At 36.1% G+C, this 22,210-nt stretch overlaps 1 long non-coding RNA gene across 2 annotated transcripts in view; it reads right to left on the bottom strand.

Annotated features, from left to right (window-relative positions):
• Positions 1–22,210, bottom strand: part of LOC140843510 (uncharacterized) — a 221,666-nt gene that overhangs the window by 6,492 nt on the left and 192,964 nt on the right. For both annotated transcript variants that reach the window (XR_012121347.1, XR_012121346.1), the window contains exon 3: positions 4,382–4,595. This is a non-coding gene — a long non-coding RNA (uncharacterized lncRNA). The remainder of the gene's footprint in view (positions 1–4,381; positions 4,596–22,210) is intronic.

The raw sequence follows: 22,210 nt of genomic DNA, 5'->3' as shown, positions 1-22,210 counted from the left end.
CCAGGCGATTTCTCCCATTACGTGTTTGGTCCGGTCCCACCCATTTTGGAGCTTACCCGTAACCTCTCACCATTCAGATAAACTTTCTCTGAGGGTTTCTGAGACCTGGTCCTGGCCCTCTCCATCTGTTCCTTTGGACTGCCAGGAGAATATTTCAAGTTTCTGTGATTTCATTCAATGGACTAATCACTGTGTGTGCCTGTATGCATGTGTTGTTATTGCCATTGCTAACGACTTTCTTTTTTACTGTGTTTATTTAACATTTCACCCTATGTTCTGTGTTTTTGTGCTTATTTGGATTTCTTCTAGTGAATAGTATAATTTGTCTTCTTTTCTAGCAGTTATCTTTTTAAGTCCTTTATATAATAACTTTCATCTACTTATTCAAGTAGTGTCTATGGACAACTATAGCAGCAGCAAAGATACAGTAAATTTCTCCTCCTCTTTTTTCTTTTCCTTACACTTGACCCTCAGATTTTAGTTTATGATTGTCTTTTTTGTTGTCCTTTATAACTTTAAGTACATCTATGCCTCTCTTCCTTGATTTATTAGCCTTAATGAAATCTTTTGATCTTAGGTTTTAAAAGATGATCTGTTCAGCATATTTATACCACTTCTCTTGTTTTTTCTCTCCCCTTCCCAGATTATGCTCCTTAAATCTACATCGATAGGTTGCATAATGTTAACAATGTGGATTTGTAATTCTTTTTGTTTTAGACTTAGTCCTACATTTAAATACATTCACAAATAACTACCAGACATTTTACAGTTGTTCTTCACTCATTTTGGGGGGCACCTATGACTTTTCATTATTTATATAAAATATTATGAAATTATTATTACTATTTATATAACTTCTGTTTTCCTAAGGGACACTAATTATGCATATGTTGTATCTCCCTTGTCTCTGTTTCCTGTCATTTATTTCTCTAGTCACTTTTATTCACGTCTTACCAAGTCTTGAAATCCATACCCCATGTGATGGCTTCAGCTATCATTGTTCTTTTTTTGTACTGCTTCTGATGTGATCCTCATTTCTGTGAATATTTGGTTTTCCCTTCTGCTTTTTCACTTAGTGCTGTCAGCTCGTGTTTCATTTGCTTCTGGGACCTTACTCTATTTTCCCCTTCTCTCTGTATTGAGATCCCAATTTATAGAGATGATTTGCTTCATTAGGTTTTTAAAAATTTGTGTCATACAGTTTAATCACAATTCACATATGTTCCATGGCAAGTGTTTTTAATGTGGGTTCTTTTTCCACCTTTTCCCCTGTTCATTTTAATTTTTTTCCCTTACAGTATCTTTGCACAGATTTTGTACTATTCTTTTATATAATTATTTAGCATGGAGTGAGATGACTTCTTCCTGAAACCACAATTTGAGTGATGTCCATGTTGGTGGTTGAGGGTGGTCAGCACCATATTCTAAGCATCAGAATAATTTCTCTTGATGACATAGGGTTTTGCATGGGAGCAAGTTCCTTTTGCTTTTCCTTCTCTTAACCAACCAAGCCGCAGTGTTTGCTACAACACCAAGTCTCCTCTCTTCTTGTCTGCCTCACCAATAGACAGCTTCCTACAAAAAGAACAGTCTGTGTGGTTCCTCTATTAGATCCACTTCACCTGCTTTTCCTTCATACCAGACTGGGTCTTGTGAAGCAACTAGGATGACTCAAGACCCTGTTCTAATAATTCCAAAAACACAAAGGAGTAGATCACTTTTTAAAAAAATAGTCCCTGTAGTCCTCACCTAAGATCTGCAGCCATGGGCATCATTTCTTAGCATTTCCCTGCACTCTTGTTTGACCTTCTCTGACCCTAGCAGCCATTCCATATATACCATTGCTCCAGTTACAGAGGTGTTCTAATTGCATCGAAGATGAAGGGTTCTTTTTTTCTTTCAGTTTCTTCTTACTATTTTTGGGTGATTTCCAAGAGGCAAAGGGAGCAGTTACATCACTATTATTTAAAATAAAAAAATGAAGACTGGTCTCTTATTTTTGCTTTGTTTCAAACTTTATTAAACCTTTAATTTTTCAGGGAAAACTACAAAGATGAAAAACTAAAAAACCACATTCAAAGAAATTACCTCTGGTCATGATGTAGCACATACAGGACAAGAATTATCTCATTCTACATCTTAAACTCAAAGTCCTTGCCACTATGTTATACTTTGGCATTGTTTATGGTGGATTTGATCTTATTTCCAAGAAAATAAACACAAAATCTGGGCTTTAAATGAATTAAAAACTTCACACTTAATTTCATGCTTGAAAATACAATTTCTATGGGCTTTCAGAAGTCTGGAATAATAAATATTTCTCCAGTCATCCTTTTACACATATTCTCTTTACCCTCAGAAGTAGATTCAGGGGAAGAAAAATTAATAGGAGAATTTTGAACTCTTAGTATATTTTCCTGAATTTATTTTATGGACAGGAGATTTATTTCTAGATCCTCTATATGACAGTATCTGCTAATACCTGACCTCTTAAAACTATTGAACTAGAGAAGAATGTTACTTCCATAGTGTGGATTGCTATTTCTCATTCTTTTTGGTGAATACAAAGAGGTAAATATGTGATGCCCACATTTATGAAACAACTTCTGATACCAATCAAGAAATGTAGAAATGCATGGCCTTTCAGCATACCTGGAATTAAAGACAGAAGGAATGAAAACAATGAAAAGTGTTTTCATTCACTGGTTTGCAATTCTTGGACAAAAGCTCCTGAAGGATGAATATTCCTATGTGATTATATTCAGTAGACACTGGACTTTCAGGTAAGAACATCTACAGTTTACTCATATATGTGTTCATGAAGTCAGTACAAACAAAGGCTGTGTAGTAGAAATTAACCTAGCTGAACTTTCTGGTACTTAAGAGTTAGGGCAAAAGCATTGTAAATACATTGCTTCTTTTAACATGTTCTAACTTTTTTCTGCTGTTACCTATGTTGCCAGTGGTGGGTGGGCAAACATCTTTGAGCTCCTGAAAACCCCTTTGTTTGGAACCAGTAAGGGCTGTGGTTTGACCTGCCACAGTTGTTTTGTTGGCTGGCACGGAGTTCTAATTATTCCGTGATAAATCATAAGATATAGTAGATCACACAGTAACCACATTGTTATCCATTTGGGGTCTTTCCTTTTCTAACTTAGTTTCTGCAGATCTGGGTGTTCCAGCCTCTCTATGAGTCCTCTATATGGCCTCTGTTAAGTATTCTGATTATTATTGTTTTCTTTGATATATTCTGTCAGTAAATATAAAGAATGTAAGTGTGGTCAGATCCTTATAAGTAAAATAAAAATAAATAAATTTCTTTGAGGAGGGTCAGTTATGACATAAAGAGCAAACAAGTGTCATGTAAACACATTTTCCAGGTTACCTGCATATCAATTCCACCTGTGTGAAAGGGGTAGCATATGGGCAATTTTCTATTGAAGGTCTTTCTGACCTGCCTTTTGATGTTAGACATAACATTAAGTATGATGTTAGTTATATAAGTAACAAAAGAAAATGAATATAGTTAATTCTTAAAAAAATGAACTGTAAATTGGAAAGTTCAGGGTCAAAACCACAGGGCAATAGCAATCATCATATCTTTATTAAGTGTTTACTATGTGCACAACATGTTCACTGCTATGAGTATATAAGCAAATGAATCTGTCTCAGGAATTTTTAACACATTCCGGAAATAGCATGGAAATTAAAAGAAATACAGACTAAGCCAGAAATAAAGGATTTTTTCACAAACATTAAATAATTAAATTCCAGGACTAATAAGTTCAGAAGAACTAAATTAAGTCAGGGTCTGGAAAGGTCTCATGTGGGAGGGGGTGGAGATAAGCCTTGAAACACAGAGATAGAGAGGTGGGATCATGAGAATGAACAAAGACGTAAACAGGCTTGGAGGTAGGGGAAACTCTGAAGTTATTTGGTGGGAGAAGGTAGTTCATATGGGTAAGTTGTAGGAAATAATAAATTTAGAAAGGAAGATTAGGACCAACTCAGAGTCTCAGTGCAAAAAGAGATCTCAAAAGGTTATTTATTCTAATACTTAACTTTTCCCCAAGACCATACTTATAAAAACTGAAATTTTTTCCCAGGTGAGAAAATTTTCCCATTCTTGTGATTTTTTTTTTTTTATAGAATTGGTGGTTTTATTAACTCACTTTAGCATTTCTCTAACCTCTATTTGGACTGATTTTCTTCCTACTGCTGAATAGAACTCTCTTTATATGGAATGCTTTGTATTAGTTAAAATGGTTACTTGCTGCAAAGTGGGTTACTTTATATTAGTCAAAATGGGTTAGTTGGTGGTAAAAAGACAGCCCTCCAGCTATCAGAGGTTAAATACAACAAGAGGGTATTTCTCACTCACTGCAGAATAAATGTGCATTGAAGGCTGACAGGACACTGCTCCACATGATCACTCAGAGATCCAAGATAACTGAGGCAATGCTGCTGTTCCACTGTACTAGGTGGGCACTTGGTTTTCTAGGTTGCTGTAGCAAGTGGAGATCCAGCCGTGGGGTCATATACTGGCTACTGATGCTTTGGCAGATCCAATTGGCCAGGTCACGTGGCTCTCCAACCTGAACAGGGAGGGAAAACATAGAGAAACAAATGGGATGTTTGGTAAATTCCGCTGTCTCTGCCCCACCCTTTAATATGGGAGGTACATCAAGTGAAGGCATGTCATAACATTTCTCCTATCTTTTGTTTCATAAAACACCTCTTTTCCTTAAAATTTAAATTTGCAGATTTTATTTCCTAACCTTTTAATCTCTATGCAGGTATCTTCTCTAAATCTGCTCCATTTAATCTCTATACCACCCATAAATGGAAATGGAAATTTATGTACTTCTCTAAGAAATGTAAGAAAAATCACAGTGTAATTGTTTCTATCATCCATGTGTGGATTTACCATTTCATAAATTATCTATAACCAGAGGTAATTTCAGACCAGCTCTCTGCACCACATCTCTGGCTATACTCTGAACTCATCTTGCTTTATTCTACTTTTAAGATTTTGCTTCAACCCTATTACCTTTCTTGGCTAACCCACTTTTACCCTTTCAAAAACATGTCTTTGCTTTAACGTCCTCAGCTAATTGCACCTTTTCCAAAAGGCTTCCCCATATTCTCCCAATTAAAATTAACCCTCTCTCTCCAAACTACCAAAGTATGTTCTTGAACATCAAATGCTTATCCTGGCATGCTTTGCATTTGCACATCTATACAGCCCGGAGCAATGACTTAACTATCCCCAAGTCCACCCTCCACTGCCTGAGAACATTGGCAGTGTCTGGAGACAGATTTGATTGTCAAAATCTGGGGAGGCAGGGACTGTTCCTGGCATCGAGTTGGTAGAACCACGGATGTGCTAAATATCCTACAATGCATAGGTAGCCAGAACAACCAATTAGCCAGACCAAAATGGTTTATAGCATCAAGTTGAGAAACCTTGCTGTGGAGTATGAAGGCCAGAGGGAGAATCATTTTTCCTTCTCTGTTTACCTCAGAATGCCAACCACAAAGTTGTGTGGACAACACTGTACTCAATATTTGGTCATTAATGGGCTTTGGAGATGTAGGCAGTATTTTTAGAAAGGAAAAATTTATTTTTAATAATATCCTTGATTTAATTTTCTACTGTTTGCCCATAGTTTCCTCCATTGTACTTCCCCATTCCCTTTGCAGTTGAGTAGGACCGTTATTTCTGGCGATTATGTCGTAGGTGGAAGTAACTTATTTCTGGGCCAGAGAATTTAATTAATGGTCTGAGACCCTACAGTTCCCTATTCTTCCTGCTGCTGGAATCAGCCTGCATCCATAGGGAATGACCCACAAACCTATGAAGGATATGTAATATGAGCAAGAGCTCATTGTTTAACCAAAATTCTACATCCAGTTTTTTGGTGTCATATGCATAAGAATATTTTTAAAACTTTCATAAAATTTTGCTCTCTTGTAAAATGCTAATTAGGTCAGCATCATTTCTTTTAGGATTTAAATGTTATCATTGCAGTTTAACATATCATTCTCTGACATGAACCTGTCCTTGGATTCATTTTGCTGATAAATCAAGAAAATTCTGAAATCAACAATTTTTGGATGTTTTCCTCTATCAGTCTTCATTCTGCTTTTGAACTTTTGCTCTACTATGCACATGGGTAGGGCTGTAATAATTCACGTTACCTTCCCTAGCTACAGGCAGTTTATGTATGTTTTCAATTGCCCTATATTTATTTCAGTTTGCAACATGATTCTAATTCTATTTGCATCTGTTAATTTGTAAAATATATTCTGTTAACATGAAACCACTCATGGGACACAGAAGAATTTCATTAGCTATAGAAGGAGTCTGCAAGAAGGTAATGCAATAGTATGTAGGGCTTTGTATGGAAAGGTAGAAAAACTGGGTCCCAGTACAACTCTACCGGTTTATTGCTGTAAGATAGATAAAGTCGATGCATGCACTTTGCAAACTATTATGCAACTATTCAAATGGAGTTACTGTTAGTGAGCTCACAGGTCTCCTGCTCTGGTTCTGTTACCGCTGAGCCACACAACCATGCATGAACGTAAGTGACTCCTCAGTTTCCTTACTCATATGCTAGATTGTACAATAGTTGATTGTTGTTTCTTTGTCCACATATTAAAAGTGCAGGTTTCTGTGCACAATGGGTTATTCATAATTAAAATGCTTTACAAAAATGCCACTGTTTTAAAAAAAGAAATGTGAATTCTTCCCTATTTTCCAAATTTTTCAAATTACCTTAAAGATAAGTAATTTCTATGCATTTTTCCAATTTTCAGTATTTTATACCACAAATTCAATGCATATTCTAAATAAATGTTGAGATGAATATTTGCCATAGCATTAAATCATTAATCAAAACTAACTCATTTGTAGCATAGATTTAATAGTATTGAATACTAATAGTAGCTTTTGGCTAAGAAGTATTTCATGATCATTACATTCATTATCTTATTTAATTTCACAACAATGGAAAAAGGTAGATGAAAATAATGCTAAGGTGAAAATGAAGATAGTATTATATTTTAGATTGGGATATGTGACCTCTTCATTTATTTTAAATTTCCCAAAGCATTTGTGATCACTGTCGAATCAGTGTACAAACCATAATCTGAAAGAAATAGGTGGTGTTTTTACAGTACGTGAACACAACCATCTGATTTATAGTTCAATCTGTTAATGCACTCTGTTATTAGGCCACCTGGCAGTTTTATGCATTGTGAATTTAAAGAGGAGCTCAATGTAACATAAGCTTTACAAGCTGGGGAAATATTATTGAAATGAAACATGAATGAGGACCATTTAAACAATAAAATAATGTGTATAGACTATATATTTTTTAGTTTTAGCTAATACATGCCTTAGGTATAAATTCTGAAATAAGTTGAGGTTCTTATGAGACTATAAAGATGAAATTCAAAATAAACTTATTATTGTACCATTGTTAATCATGTAGTATTCATGCATTTATGGAGAAGCAAAAATGCAGCCACAAATTCCTCTGAAAAATTGAGATTGCATATCAACTACACTTTCCTTTAGTACTCACAGAAGTGCACTTGGGGAAATGCTGTCAGAATGAAAAGCCAGAATTGGGAGGTGAAAAAAATCCCTGTAACTTATTGACCATCTCTTTTATGACCCTCAGTTTTATTATCATTTAAGGAATTTGATCCACCATTGTTGAAGTACAAAATAAGGCCTGTACAAAGATAATCCTAGAAAATATGTCAATAAGATTAAGCAGCGGCATAACAGTGAATCTGCATAAGACTTGAGAAAAGCATGTGTACTGTAATGTGATGATATTCACCCTATATTGTTCTAAAATATCCTTAGTAGCTCATATAGTTTATGAAAAGTAACACATTATGAAAAGTAACACATTGTGAAAAGTATTATAAGGTAGATTTTTACAGTGGCCTATGAAATCCAGGCTTAGTTTATTCAGTTTTATATCACTATTATAGTTCTCCTTAATTAAATTTATGAGTCAAAAGTCATAAGATAGTTATAATTTTTATTCAGACATTACAGTGCAATCAAACTGCATAATCTGCAGCAGGTTTTCAAAGGGGTCTTATGATTCATATGTGTATAATTTCAAAATATTTTCTGGTGTATATTTGATTTAAAATACATGCAAATGACAAAAGAAGTTGTATTTTTGTTTATATGAACATACTTATTTTTCTCTCATTTTACAAGTAGAAAAATGTGTAAGATTAATAAAAATGTTATGACTTCTCTATTTTAAATTATAAGACACTCCACCAATAATTACAGAAAATATAGTGGCTTTTCAAATAGATCTTTCTAAACTTCAAGGGGAAGTATTGGAGCTGCTTCTTATTGCCACAATGTTCAAGTACTGAACTGCCCAGTGAAAACAAAGTGAAATACATTTTCTTACACGTTGGAAGACAAAAATCAAATGTTTAAATCATATCTAGTAACTAATATGCCATTATACTTTAAAACTTAACATTTACTCAGTCATTAGATATTTAGATTCTACTCCTTGATTCTGACATTTCTGTTTAATCTTCTGGCTTTAATCTTTCAGTTTAGAGAATGTGATATATGATGTGCAAACTTTTTCTTATGGAAAAAGAAAACTATGAAAAGAACTGATGCTTTAACACATTAAATTCCCCCCAAGTATCAATCATGGCATATTATTTAGGTTAATTTTCTGAGAGCTGATATGTGGATGTTTTTTCTTTTGCCATTTACCGAGGTCACTGTGTATTTTTTGCCAGTCTAACATGCCCTGAAGACTTTTGGTTTGGGAACTTGAGGAGGTCACAGGATATGATAAAATTCATTTCACTGAAGTGTACTGGTTATGAAAATTGCTTGTTCCAGTGGGAGATTTCACTACTTCATTTACAGCGTAAGTGCTCATTGTGCTTCCACTGGCTGGGATCTGACCCCTATATTTCTCATTTTCCTCCTGAAATGTGGGTCAGCAGTGTTGGCAGAGTCCTCTCCTGTAAAACATTTTATTTTTAAGTATTTGACACAAGAGCTTTTTAAAAGAACAGGTTAAAAAAAAAGTCGTGCTGGGTGGCATTTATGACTTGGAGAAGTCTCGTTGCCATTGACCTCACAACTCTTCTTAAATAGTCAGAGAAGGGCAACAAAATTGTCAATTAGGCTTCCGGGGAACAGCAGTTAGCTTGACTCAACGTGTGCGTGACAGGAGCATCATGCAGATCTGACTTCTATATGAAAAGCCGTTCAAGCCTATAATAATGAAGTTTCAGCAAATTTGAACTTCCTTTCTCAACAGCAGATTTAGAAGCTGTTGATTTCTTATACACTTAGGCTTTGTAGCATTGAAATCTTACTTGAGATTTTTAGCCCAATTCTCTGATCTCTCAGAGATCAGTCTCCTAGAAAAACTTTAAGAAGTCCATCTCTGACTTCAGAGACTGTGGCTAAAAATAAAACCAAAAACACATAATTTTTCCTTTCCTCTGATTTTTTCTGATGGTGTAATTTATGCCCTTGCTTTTCCAAGAGTATTGGACTAAGGAGGACTTGTCAGAATTCAGTAACAGGTTAGTATGAAAAAACTGATATTCTTACCCACCAACCCCGTCTTAGGATTTGGTATTCAATATACTGACCAGTAAGAATAAGAATAAGAAAAAAAAAAAAAAAGACAAAAATTTAATAATAAATCATAATGTGGTTTAGTATTTTACTAACTTCTACATTTTTATTATGTAAATAAGCACCGACTGTTCTTAGGCTACAGAGAAAGTAATAAAAGGAAAATACAGTTAATATAAAATTCCAAGTAGGGAGTATGTAGTCAATACAGCATAGTAGAAATAGTCAATAAGATATGCTCCTCTTTTCTGCCAAATGCTAGGCTGAAACACTTCAACTAGTAAGGTGATATCCATTTAAAGTAATTTCCTTCCTGGAGAAACTGTGTTTGGTCTTACTCAGCAGTAACCTGACCCATTTGTTTCATTTGTAAATGAACTTTTACCTGGTCTAGACCTGCTTCTCCAAGGGAGAGACAAAGAAAGAAAGATGTGGCCCAGGCCAGTGGCTCTTGCTTGGTCTCTAAGAGAATGATTTCCCCTTCATGGAAAAGAAGCCAGTTATAATAATACTACCTACAGGCAAACAACAGAGGCTCACTGTCATAGCTGCCAGAAGCTGTATTAGGAAATCAAAAGAATAACAACAGCTGGGCTAGGTCTTGTATTGGTCACCTATTGCTCTATTTAATTCCCAGCCAGAATGGATCTCTTCTGTCTTTCAGAATGATATATGTGCACAAAATGCCAACCACACATTTTCACTGGAGTCTACATTCCTTAGCCAATTAGTGTTATGATTTTTATCACAGCAGTTATTTGAAACTAAATTTCCATAGCTATTATCCAGGATGGTCCCTGCTCCCAAGGATATTTGCTAAGGTTGAACAAACTAGAAAAAATACAGCAAAGAAAATTCATATAACAAGATAACCATACTACTGATAGTTTATCAGAGAACTGGGGCCAGATTTAGCCCTAAAAGTTTGTTACCCAATTTGACAATAGTTTAACAAATTAAGAAGGATGCCAGGCATTAAAAGAAGAAAAAAGACTTGGCTATTTATTGAAAAGACCCTGTGAGATTTTTTACATCTAGACTGTGCAACAAATTTGTCAACAGTCCAGGCCCAGAGAACCCGCACCGAAATGAAATTATAAGTCTCAGTTTTTTTACAATAATCAAAATATGCTGTGGAGCTACATCTGTATATTTATGAACACTTAAGCCCCCCTCTTTGAAAAGGTTAAAGTTGTATTACAGCTGTTAGTGACTCAACAGAAACTGTCCCGTTTTCCCATACATATATGCTGTATGCAGTTCTGCAGTCACATCCAACTTGATTGATTCGGCCCTGTTTTATACTAACCATTACAATGGAAGATGAAACACTGTACCTAGATAGATTTATTGTTAATCTATTGAAAATATTCTGTAAATATAATAAAAGTTGGTTTATGAGAATTCCCACTATTATAATTTCACCTCTTGGTTTTCATTTTCTCTTCTATTCCTTGAGGTATGTGACTCAGAGCAGAGTCTACACTCCTAGGCACTGTAAATGTATTGACTTGAAATAATTGTTTGTACACAGCCATCCCTCATGTTTATTCCTTTCTCAACAGGTTTCCTGGGGTTTAGGGATTCCCGGAGAAGTATCTAGCTACAGGAGGCAGAAATGTTGTCACCGATAGTTCTGAGTCGGTGTATTTTTAACTTGCATACCTCTTTCAGCTGAGTCACTTGCCCTGGGGAAGAGAAAAGAAAATGAAAAGCAAAGAGCAGGGTAATAATAGTGGGAATACTTATACACAGTACAAAAAAAAGAATTGGGGATAATCTAGAGGAAACGTAGTGAAACTAGCCCGTCATTCTTTCCTCCTTTAATATAACATGTCTACAGCTGTGGTGTCAGACTTTCAGGTTAATAAACATTTTAACACATGCTCACTTCAGAGTGTATCAGTATTAGAAAATGTGTAAGCTCCTGCCTTTTAGGAGCTGACAGACTAAAGAGGCAACACTCAGTTCCAGTTATAATTTTTACCATCACTGTGTACTCGACATGCTGTTCGGTGTTGTCATGTATATTATTTCACTTTTCCCTCACAATGGGGACACCAGATCTCACCACCTGCCCATTTTTCAGAAGAGGAAACAGTACTGTTCCAACCAGATTTGTTTTTTCCAGGCAGTGATGCCCTTCAAGGAAGCTTAAAATGCTGCAAGGTCAAAAAATGCAAAAATTTAAAATAAGTTACCTAAAAAAATAGGAAAACTATAGGAAAATTAACTTTTGGGAAGAGTGCTGAAGAACAGAATTCATCTCATCATTCACATAGTGGTCTGCCTCTTTGCAAAAGGAGAAATTCGTAAGTATAAAAGCGTTTTGATCCTTGAGCCCCTCTGCATAAACTTTAAGATATAATACTCTTCTATGCATGCAGCTGTCCCACAACGAATGATTAATATGAGAAAAATATTCATTGTGAGATGCACAAATGCCTTTGACCTAGCTGAAGGTAAACCTGCCTGCCAGACCAAACGTCTGGGAGTGGAGCAGCAAGTACAGAGGTTGTGCTGGAAGCTCTGTTCTGTCTTGCTCTAACTTGTGTATGACAAGTTGAGCTGGGAAAGCTTGACTCAGACCTCTAAGTAGAGGTGCTTCATTGTTATATAGAAAGAGCAATCAAAAGCAACTTCAGTTTCTTCAAAACTATCTGACCATAGCCATGTGTTTCCTTTTGTCTAGATAAAAAAGTCAAAGTCTTTATTAATTAGAGTTAGGTTGGCACATTTACCCTGGGCAAGTAAAATGATTTGTCTAGGTACTCCCAGACCCTGCAGGAGAAACAATAAAGTATTCATGGCAATGGCCAAGGATCCTATATACCTCTGATTGGAAACTGCCAGTCCAGACCCCAGTAGTAAGAGATGGCAGCATCTCCCCAGAAAGCAGCCTGAAGGCCTGCGACCAGCTTGAGTCAGAGGAGAAGCACAGGACATCCCCACACTGCCTCAGGACAGGCAGAGTGGACCAGCTAGGGATATGATTAATGCAGCATCATAAAATTTTCTTCCCTAACACACCTCTAAAGGACTTGAATAATTCCTTGGAAAAGATACTCTTTGCAAAAGCAGAGTAAGATGTTGCAGAGTAAAATTTTTACATTACATAAACTAAGAGATTCAAACACCCACATTGCTCTGAAGAGCTCTTCATACTGGATGTGGAGCGCTCTGATGCTGAGGACCAGCTGCTGAAGGTGTCCCCAGGTACAGGAGGAGGATGGAAGGTCCCCACAAAGAAACCAGGTACCATTTCCTGAGACGACTGACCAGAAAAACACAGAAGGAAACCCGTGCTGAAAGCTGCTCTAAGCACTCTGTAGCGTGCAGTCACCCTGAGAAGCCCAACTGACCGAAAGCCACAGGAGAGGGCCCTTCCCGTGACACTGGCCTGCTCAGAGGTCTCCCACCAATCCAGTGTGGGCCATGCTGTAGGAAAAAGCGATTCCACCATTATTACCTGCTTAATATCTTTGGGAGGGTAGAGATAGCTAGCTGTTAACTCTGCTCCTTTCTCAAGAGAGAGACTAATTTTCATTTAAACTCTGGAACAGACTTCAGCCAATTAGGGACAGTCCTCGCATTGAATCCAACCTGGAGGGTTGGCCCAGGGGAAAAAAGTTATTACCAACAATTCTAGCTGAAGATTCCTTTTAATGCAATTTTAAAATCTTTTTCTTCAAATGTTGACTCTTCAGATTAGCTCTATTAATTGGGAATACCAACTACTATATAAAATAGGATTATTCTGTCATCCTTTCTCAGGGAAATTCATGTTTGAATCACAGTGTCAGTGTTATGTAAGAGGTTTATTACAAAATTATCTAACATCAAGTCTAATGAACAATTTCTCAATTAATATCCACAATTAAAAAGGAAAAGAAATATTACCGTGGGAAAAAAAAAGAGAAAAATCAACAGGGGGATGCCTAAACAATAACATCAGTATATATGTTGGTTTTCTTTTCTTTTCTTTTTCCTGTTAAATTCTATGCCCTCAAAGCCTTCACACACACAAAAAAGAAAGTGAATATTGAATCAGGTGAATTTTTAAATTATGTAAAATTTCTGCCTATAATAGTCATGTGTGGGGAAAAGTATACTATTATAAAACTTTTTTTAAAAGGTTATTATGATTATTATTTCAGAAAACTGGTGATATAGGAAAGTTAAATTTGTCAATCTCAGAAGCCAGTTCCATCAGCAAAATCTACATTGTGATTAAAAAAAAAGATAATGTGCTAAGAATGGCTGCTGCGGACACTTTCCTAGAGTTTGAGGTTAAAAGTTGGAAACGATGGAGGGAGAAGGGGAAGAAATGGTCACACACAGCCCTGCCAACCTGACTGACTGGCAGGGAGGTAGAACACTCCAAAATGCACATGGGGTGGTTGAGGACTGTTGATTTCTTCTTGTCTGATAACACACTCAGGACAAACCACAGGGGCGCTACCAGTCTCGAGTAGACTGAAGACATTAAGAGAAACTAGGTTGGAAGCAGCAAGAAGTTCAGGTCTAGGATAGACAGACAGGAAGTGCCCAGGTCATAAAGCTTGAGAAGTTCAAGAATCAACTAGAAGCTCCAGCAACTATGGGCATCGGTTTAGTGGACCTGAAGAAATACCCTGAAAGCCGAAAGAGCCTTGGCTAGACACTTCCGTGGGTTCAACAGTGAGCATGCATTAAGTGACTGAGTTATGATTTACGACTCCTCAATCAATGTTCTGTTTCTTTGGTCACATTCAAACAGTCCTGCTGCCTGCTCCGGGGTGCAGGAGCCACTCCCAACACCCAGGTTTGTTTCTGGTAACCCCAGAGTAGAAGAATTTGTGGTTCAAATACTTCTTGGATCAAAAATTGTCATAGTATTGTGGTTGAAAGTGACCCTATGAAAGCCTTTATAAATATTTTTATAAACACTGAAATGTTTATATAAATAAAGTAACAATAGAGGCCACTGTACATATCACCTCTTGCTCCTGAGAAATAGTCTAGGTTCTACCTCAACAGAAATTTAAATAAAATACTCATAAATTATTGTGCTTTATTTCAGGCAGTTGCATTCTCACAGACTTTTTCCCCCTTAGCTTTATCCTCTAACTAAATGTTAGTGCCTAGAAAGGCACTTAAAACTAGAAAGTTTTAAGATTCAGAATTATTTAGTGCTGCTTCACAAATCCCAGGAATGCAAAGTAACTTGGGTGCTTGAGATTTAACAAAACTTTGGGTAACCTCAGTTTAACCTTTCTGACACGCTGTAAATATTTCTCTAATTCTCATTCCATAGTGTAAGATGGTCCCTCCCAAAACTCAAGCCACTTCTGCAGACAGCTCAGTTCCCTTCCTCCTAACAAATGGAAAGTGTGTGTTGAAAGATCAGGTTTAGGTTCCATTAGTTTCTTTATCCCCCCCTAAGGCAAAACCTCTTATCATCACCTCTTAGGTAAGGTTTACGATTCTTCCTAATACTCATTCCCTATGTCTATTTATCTTCCATAGAAGAAACTCACAAGTTGCCTATACTGTAAGTAAAATTCTCATTGTTGAGCAAATTATTTTCTGGTTGCAGTAGAATTTGCTTAAGGGCAACACAGTTTTGAACAGATTACTCAATAGAGTAACCTCTTATTCAGGGACTAGGATTTCATACAATAAATATTGACTATAGTCTAAATTATCTTTGAAATATCTTAAGTTCTCAAAAAAAAATATTGTAAGATTTCATAATATGTCCAATATCTAGCCCTGGAACGCTGTTGACATTGAACGAGGCAGTTGGCTTGCATTTGGGTTCCATGTTGAAATGAAAACACAGAGAGCTGAGATTGCTCAAGATCAGTGTTCTTATAATCTGGCTTCTTTGTCCTGATCACAGAGGATACATTAATGCTGGTCACTCCAGCTTAGAGTTGAAACCTCCTCTCCAGACTACAGCTGTATCCAGTGGGGATTATGGCAAATCCAAGAACTTTCTTCTGGAAGATAAATGAAACTCTAGGCTTAGAAGTTGTGCCAAAACAATCAACCCCAATGTTCATTGGCTCAACATTACTTCAATGCCATTCCTATCAAATTATTCCAATGATGAAGAAAACTCAAAACAGTATACCTGTAGTATTCACAAGGTTCACCTAAAGTATCCAGGATTTAGGTAAAAAGTAAATGTTTTATTAGGTATTTCAAATGGCTTACTCATTATTAAAAAATGACAATTAAAAAAATCACTTTCCTGTTGAAAGTAAAAGATTCCTGTTGTACTCAACGAGCTATAAATAGCCTGTCTTTTCTTTCTCTAAATTATAATTTCCATTTGTTTAACATCTAATTTAGTTCTATAAATATCCAATACCATTTTGATATTTGCTCAAATGTGCCAAGTACTGACCTCTTTATTAAATTAGGTCTGTGATCAAAGGAGGGAAAATATAATACCCTTAAATTCTGAATGTCTTTATTAATTTGTCTACCAAACTAAACATTTTATTTTTAAATGTTCTAAAACTTTCTAGAACTCTGCTTTTTGGTGGACGTAGCAATCAAAACTCTTCAAACCATCTACCTTAAAAATATCTTTAATGTAGTTGCTTATAAAATTAAAAAAAAACTCATTTCATAATTTCAGATTATAACTTCATTACTTTTTTATGTAACTATTGTTGTTAGTAGCTAGGTAAGAGTGTTGTATTAAAAATTTATTTGCAGAATGTTATTTAGAAATATTATCACAGAAATACTTATAAAAATATAAATAGCCTTTTAAAATTATATAGGACAAGCTTATTATAAAACTTTCAAATATAGTTAAAAGTTATCCTTCAGAAATAACCACTATTAAAATTCTGTGCATATCATTTTCTATTTTCTGAATACATAAATACAACACATATACATGCACGCACACACACACACACACACACACACTTACAACCCCCACCCACCCTAAAACTAGAATAGGTTAATAAGTACTTTCAGAACCTGCTTTTTTCCACTTGGACATTTATCATGTAGCCATTATAATTTTCAATATTTGTTTGTTATTTCTATTATGTGGGACATAAATTATACACAGATTTCTCTCTAATGGATGTTCAGTTTTTTCTCCTTAAAGTTTTTTTCTCTCTTTCTGATAGAAAACAAGAAGATGTTTGCCAATGAATAATGACCTGGGTGCTCAAAGGGGATTTGCATTTAGAATTAAGATGTGTATATTACATTTTGTGTGTGTGTGTGTGTGTGTGTGTGTGTGTGTATTACACTTTTAGTACATTTATATTCTATTTAAATCAATAGCATTCAAGAGATTCTACAGGCTCTAGGGACTTTCATAGATGTTTACATGTATAACTTAATCAAACTTATAACTCAATTCTACTATCCCCAGTTTTACAAATAATGACTGTGACACTGAAATTTTTCTTGTAGACATAATATTTACTAAGTAGTAACCCATAAGTACATGGCACATTTAAGTTTTAAAGGTGTTTTTCACTTATTCAGCCAGTTTCCTTAAAAATTAGTTTAAAAAATTAACAATATTGTTACTTGTATTGACTCCTTTGACTCCAGCTTTTGAGAAAGGTACCAGTTTTATTTGCTTGAGTTTACAGATAACCCAGAGGTCAAGGGATGTTAATTATCCCTGATCCAGCAACAATGGCACAGATGTGACATAACCTGTGGTTCCATTCTGTCTTCTTTTTGCTCAACCACCATGCTATTAAGAAGAGAAACGTGGGCTGGGTCTGGAAGATAACTGGGTTAACTAAACAATGTTTGTGTCCACTTAATCATAAAGTTTTGTGGGTAATTGACTATTCATATTAAGTAAATCGCATACATTTTTTGTCTCTCCTTCCTTTTCTGCTATGAAAAAGGAAAGACAGAAATAAGCCCTTCACATAATTTTGTTTTGGTGATCATTTTTCTGATTTTTCTCACACCTGGCACATGAAATTGGGACCTTAATGCAAGAAGAGATCCATCCACCTTCAGATATCTCTGCATCGATGGTTTATATACCTTGGGGTTTTATGAAGTTATCAACAGAATCTTGAGAATCAGGGAAAACATGTTCTTAATTATTATATAAGCATTTTACATCATTATATTTAAAAACCTGAGAAAGATACACAGCGAATTCTGAAAATTATCTTCCATCTCGTGTCATGAAGGGATATCATAACCTTTTCTTGGGACCCACTTGATTCTCATCTTCTCAGGCTGAGATATCCACGTCTCGTTTTAAAGCCCAGCTAACGGTCACACCTGGCTCTCAGTCCCTGTTTCTGTTCTCTGGGAATGATAGCGTGCTGTGGCTGCTCTCCGGCGCCTTGCTATCCTTGGTTTGCGCCATCTCGCTATTACTGACTGGATTCTTTCTGCTCCATCAGCAGGCTCCCGGGCCTAGGGAAAACTGGAGTGGGTGTTTCAAAGTCTGTTTACAAGGAAGACTCTCCTTGTAAACCTCCAGCCAATACCCCTGCTGGCAGCCTAATGATACTTTCTGAGTAACACAAGTTAACATTCTCCATGCCATTAAAGCTCAAGCATTGTAATGCATTACTTCATACCCATCACCTTTTATTTCTGAGAAATGGAAATGAAATTAAAAACCACTTTTGTAGTGTCTTACCTTGATTTGTTTTGATACATCTATTATGGGCATATACTGCAAAGTTCTCAATTGTAATGCCCAACACATGATGTGTATATGTCTCCCCAGAAAGGCTAAGCTTCTCATGGCTCATTCACATCTATGTCTCCAGAAGCCAGCCCATCCATATAGGCAGTGGTCAAGAAAACTGTGAAGAACATAGGAGTGAATGAATGAATTGGAAATGTCTCTTCCTAAATAGTCTATTTCATTAAAATGTGACTTCATAATGCTATCAGGCAAATGAAACTTCAAGTACCCTAGCCATTTTAGAATAGATTAGCCCACATATTCTACAGAATTATTTCTTAAAGTGTACAATATTCTACAGTAGATTTCAATGCAAAATTGTAAATTTGGAAACTGATGAAATGCCAAATTCATGAAAGAATTCAGCAATACATAGTTAAAAACAGGCATGGTTCCCTGCAGCAAGTTTTCCTATTCAAATCACTTCAATAAATAAATGGTTAAGATTCAATAAAACTGATGGCTATATTTACATGGCAGTCAATTTATGTTCCACAAAGCTAAATTCCCCATCCCCAATAATACTTTATATTCCTTGACATTAGTCTACAACAAATGGCACAATTGTGCTGAAAAAAAAAAAAGAAAGGAAAAACCCATAATAAAAACCACTCACTCTGCCGAATATGTCATCACATTGTTTTTCCTGCTCAGCTGCCAGATGTATGGCACTATATTATCAAGTTGATAGATCTAGTGTTATTTCTACATTTACCATTTTACAACAACAAATAGAAATATAAGGAAGCTTTGGTAACAAATCTTGCTTAATATGTATGTGAAGTAGACAGTTTGTCTAAGAGAAAAATATAACTGATGACAGATTTCATTTCAGTCTGCTAGTGCTTATTAAGATGTCTACAAACAAAAAGCCATATCCGGGTACATCTCTTTCTGCAAACAAAGGGAAGTTTTAATTGTTTTAATCAGCATTTACATTGTCTTTGTGGTGACATAGAAAAACAATTCAGGTCTAATCAGGAAATGTCTTCCAAAGGAGAATTCTTCAGCTCAGACTTTAAGTGAACCTAATAACATATTTCCTATGATTCTTGAATAAAGTTTAGCAACATAATACTTTTTTTTTATGCTGACTTCTTTTTAAATTATTCCTAAGCCAATCATAGAAAGACTAGTACTGTTTTTGCTTTGTCTTTATTAAGAATATCATTTTCAGGTATGAAAATAGTTCCTATGAAATCAAAAAGCAGACTGATCAATCCCCAAACATCAGCATTATGCATTTTTTTCATCAACAATATCTTAAACATAAAAATGTCTTTGCTTCCCAGGTATTCTTTTCAATTCAGTTCCTCAAATATGTTCTACATCCCTACTAGGTGAAAGACACTGTTATTATTCAAAAACATACTAAAAACAATAAAAGAACACTACTACACTTAAATAAATCTGCAGCCTGAGTCACTTGACTGGGAGCATTTTCATAACTTCAATGTGCGATGTAAAAAAAAAAGCCATTTGTGAAATATAAGTTTTATGACCTTCAATAAGGTAGAAGATCATCCAATTCAATCCTTAGAATCTCACATACATCACTTGCATTCTATAAATACTCCATTCGGGAATGGTGACTCCATTCAGGAAATAAAAGCTCCATTAATGGATGGATAATGTAAAATGTGTCATGGAATGGAAAGTGGGCTTCAAAGTTGGGAAGTTGGGAAGACCAAGGATCAAAACTTGCCTCAGTCTATCTCATTTGAGTTGTATAAGCTTGGGTAAGTCATTTCTCACATCTCTGGGTCTGTGAATTCATTCAGAAAGTAGGAATTCACTTAATTTTCTTCAACAAAAATCACCAAGCCTTTCCTGTGGACCAGGCACTGCGTTGGCATCGGAGGCACATGTGTTGTGTCCTCACCAAGCTTCGATCCAGTGTGGGCATGCATATTAGTCCAATAATCACACAAACCAAGGGTGGTCGGAGTGCACCCAGGGCTACACAAGGGATTCACTGGTCATTCAGGGTGTATGTTCTCAGAAGGTGTGGTTTATATTAAAAGTGGAATTGAGTTGATGATTCAGAAAAATTTTCCTGTAGGAAAGATCTAGGGGGATGTCACAAAGGAAACCCTTGCATGCACTGGAATAGATTTAGCTTCATATATTTTTTTGACTTTTTGGTGTCAATAAACTGAATTCCAGAGGATAAAATCCCAAGTCATTACCATATTCTTCTTCAGAAGATCATGTGCAAATTACTTCTCACTGTGCCTCGGGATTGCTCAGTTCTAAAATAGGGACTTACCTCATAGGCTTTTATTCAGATTAAATAAGTTAATATTCATAAGGTTCTTAGAACAGTACTTGACCACAGTCAGTGTTCTGTTTGTTGTTCTTGTCAACTGGTGATCATGGCAGTCTGTCCCAGAAGACAGAAAACAGAAAAACCTTTAAACATCCATACCTTATATTTCAACAGAGTAGAAAAACTATTACATTAAAGGTCTTCTTTTCTGGTGTTGAGAGAAGAGAAGACTTTTTCTCAGGGTTCCTCTTTCTACCTTGCTACCTGTGGGTAAAATTGCAATATTTCCAAAATCTCTCTCCTGGCCTTAGTGTATCTCCATACTAATAGGTGATTACAAGGGGTATCAGGGCATATCTGGACCATTGAGGTTGGGTGGGGTCCCTTTTTGCAGCTGGGTCATGACAGACATGGGTGAGCAGAAGTGGACGACTGCTTGTTAGCAATAAACAGGTTTCTCTCACTTTATTTCTTTCTCTGACTGATTTCTGTTTCAAAGGTAATTTGCCCTGGGCTGGGAAAATATGTCTGCCTCCCCGCATCCCCTGCCCTCTGGAGTTACACTACTCTTTGCTGGGGAGGCCACGCTTCCCTGTGAGTTGGAAAGCCTTGTGGGGAGATTCTGGTCATGAAGGAAAGTGACTGTGGCAAATTTCTCCTTCTCTCCCAGAATCCTACTGTGATTTCCTGTCTAGAAATTCCACAGACACCGAACACAAAGATAATTTAGAAGAGATCTTTGCTTCCAAGAAGCCTACTCCCTAATCGGTGAAAAAAAAAAAAAAACAAACTCCAAAAAACAGCAGCACACATTTCAACATAATAGCATTTATAAAACAATCTACATGGTGATCAGCTCTGTGATTATAAAAATCAAGCCTTATTTATCTTTATGTCCCCCAGAGCTTGATAATAATGCTCAATAAATATTTGTTGGATTGTATTGAATACATTAACAAGTACAAACAAGTAGAGTCTGAACAAGTAATTTCCAAAAGAATGCCACGTTAAGGAAGCATCACAGTGGAACGCAGGGTCTCCCTGGTAGACACGGGCACCCTCAGCTTTCCTTTGAGCTCCTGATGAGCCAGTTGACCAGGAGCCACTAAGGAGCAATGAAGACAGATGGTACATATCAGATACCATTAGGCAGTGTGGAGAGTCTACCTAATATGTTTAATACATTTCATAGAGAAATGTTTCTTCCAGTTAACGGAAGGTCCATTGTTTTCTGTGAATGACTTCATTCACAGTAAATGTAATTTGATTTATCATTAAGGCAATGCTTGCTATTCCTATTTTGTGCCTTACTTTTAGTCCTGCAAAATAAACACTTCCCTAAATGTAAATGTTAATGTATCAGTCTTTGTGGCATTTAGGGAGACTACGGAGTTGTCTCACAGCACCTATCAACTTGGAGCGGAGAGTTTCCTTATCCAGTAAAAGGAAGTTGAATTCTGGCACCAGTATATTCAGTATGGGCTGTGGTTTATACAGAAAAAGTCTCTGTTTTAGATCCTGTTTTTCCTTAGTTGGCCTTTTCTCTCTAAAAAGGATAAACATAACCATTTTTTACTTGACCGTG

The sequence above is a fragment of the Manis javanica genome, chromosome 9 (assembly GCF_040802235.1).
Source record: "Manis javanica isolate MJ-LG chromosome 9, MJ_LKY, whole genome shotgun sequence".
In the NCBI taxonomy this organism is placed as follows: domain Eukaryota; kingdom Metazoa; phylum Chordata; class Mammalia; order Pholidota; family Manidae; genus Manis; species Manis javanica.
The sequence above is the reverse complement of the archived record's forward strand: the minus strand, read 5'-3'. Positions and strand labels throughout refer to the sequence as shown.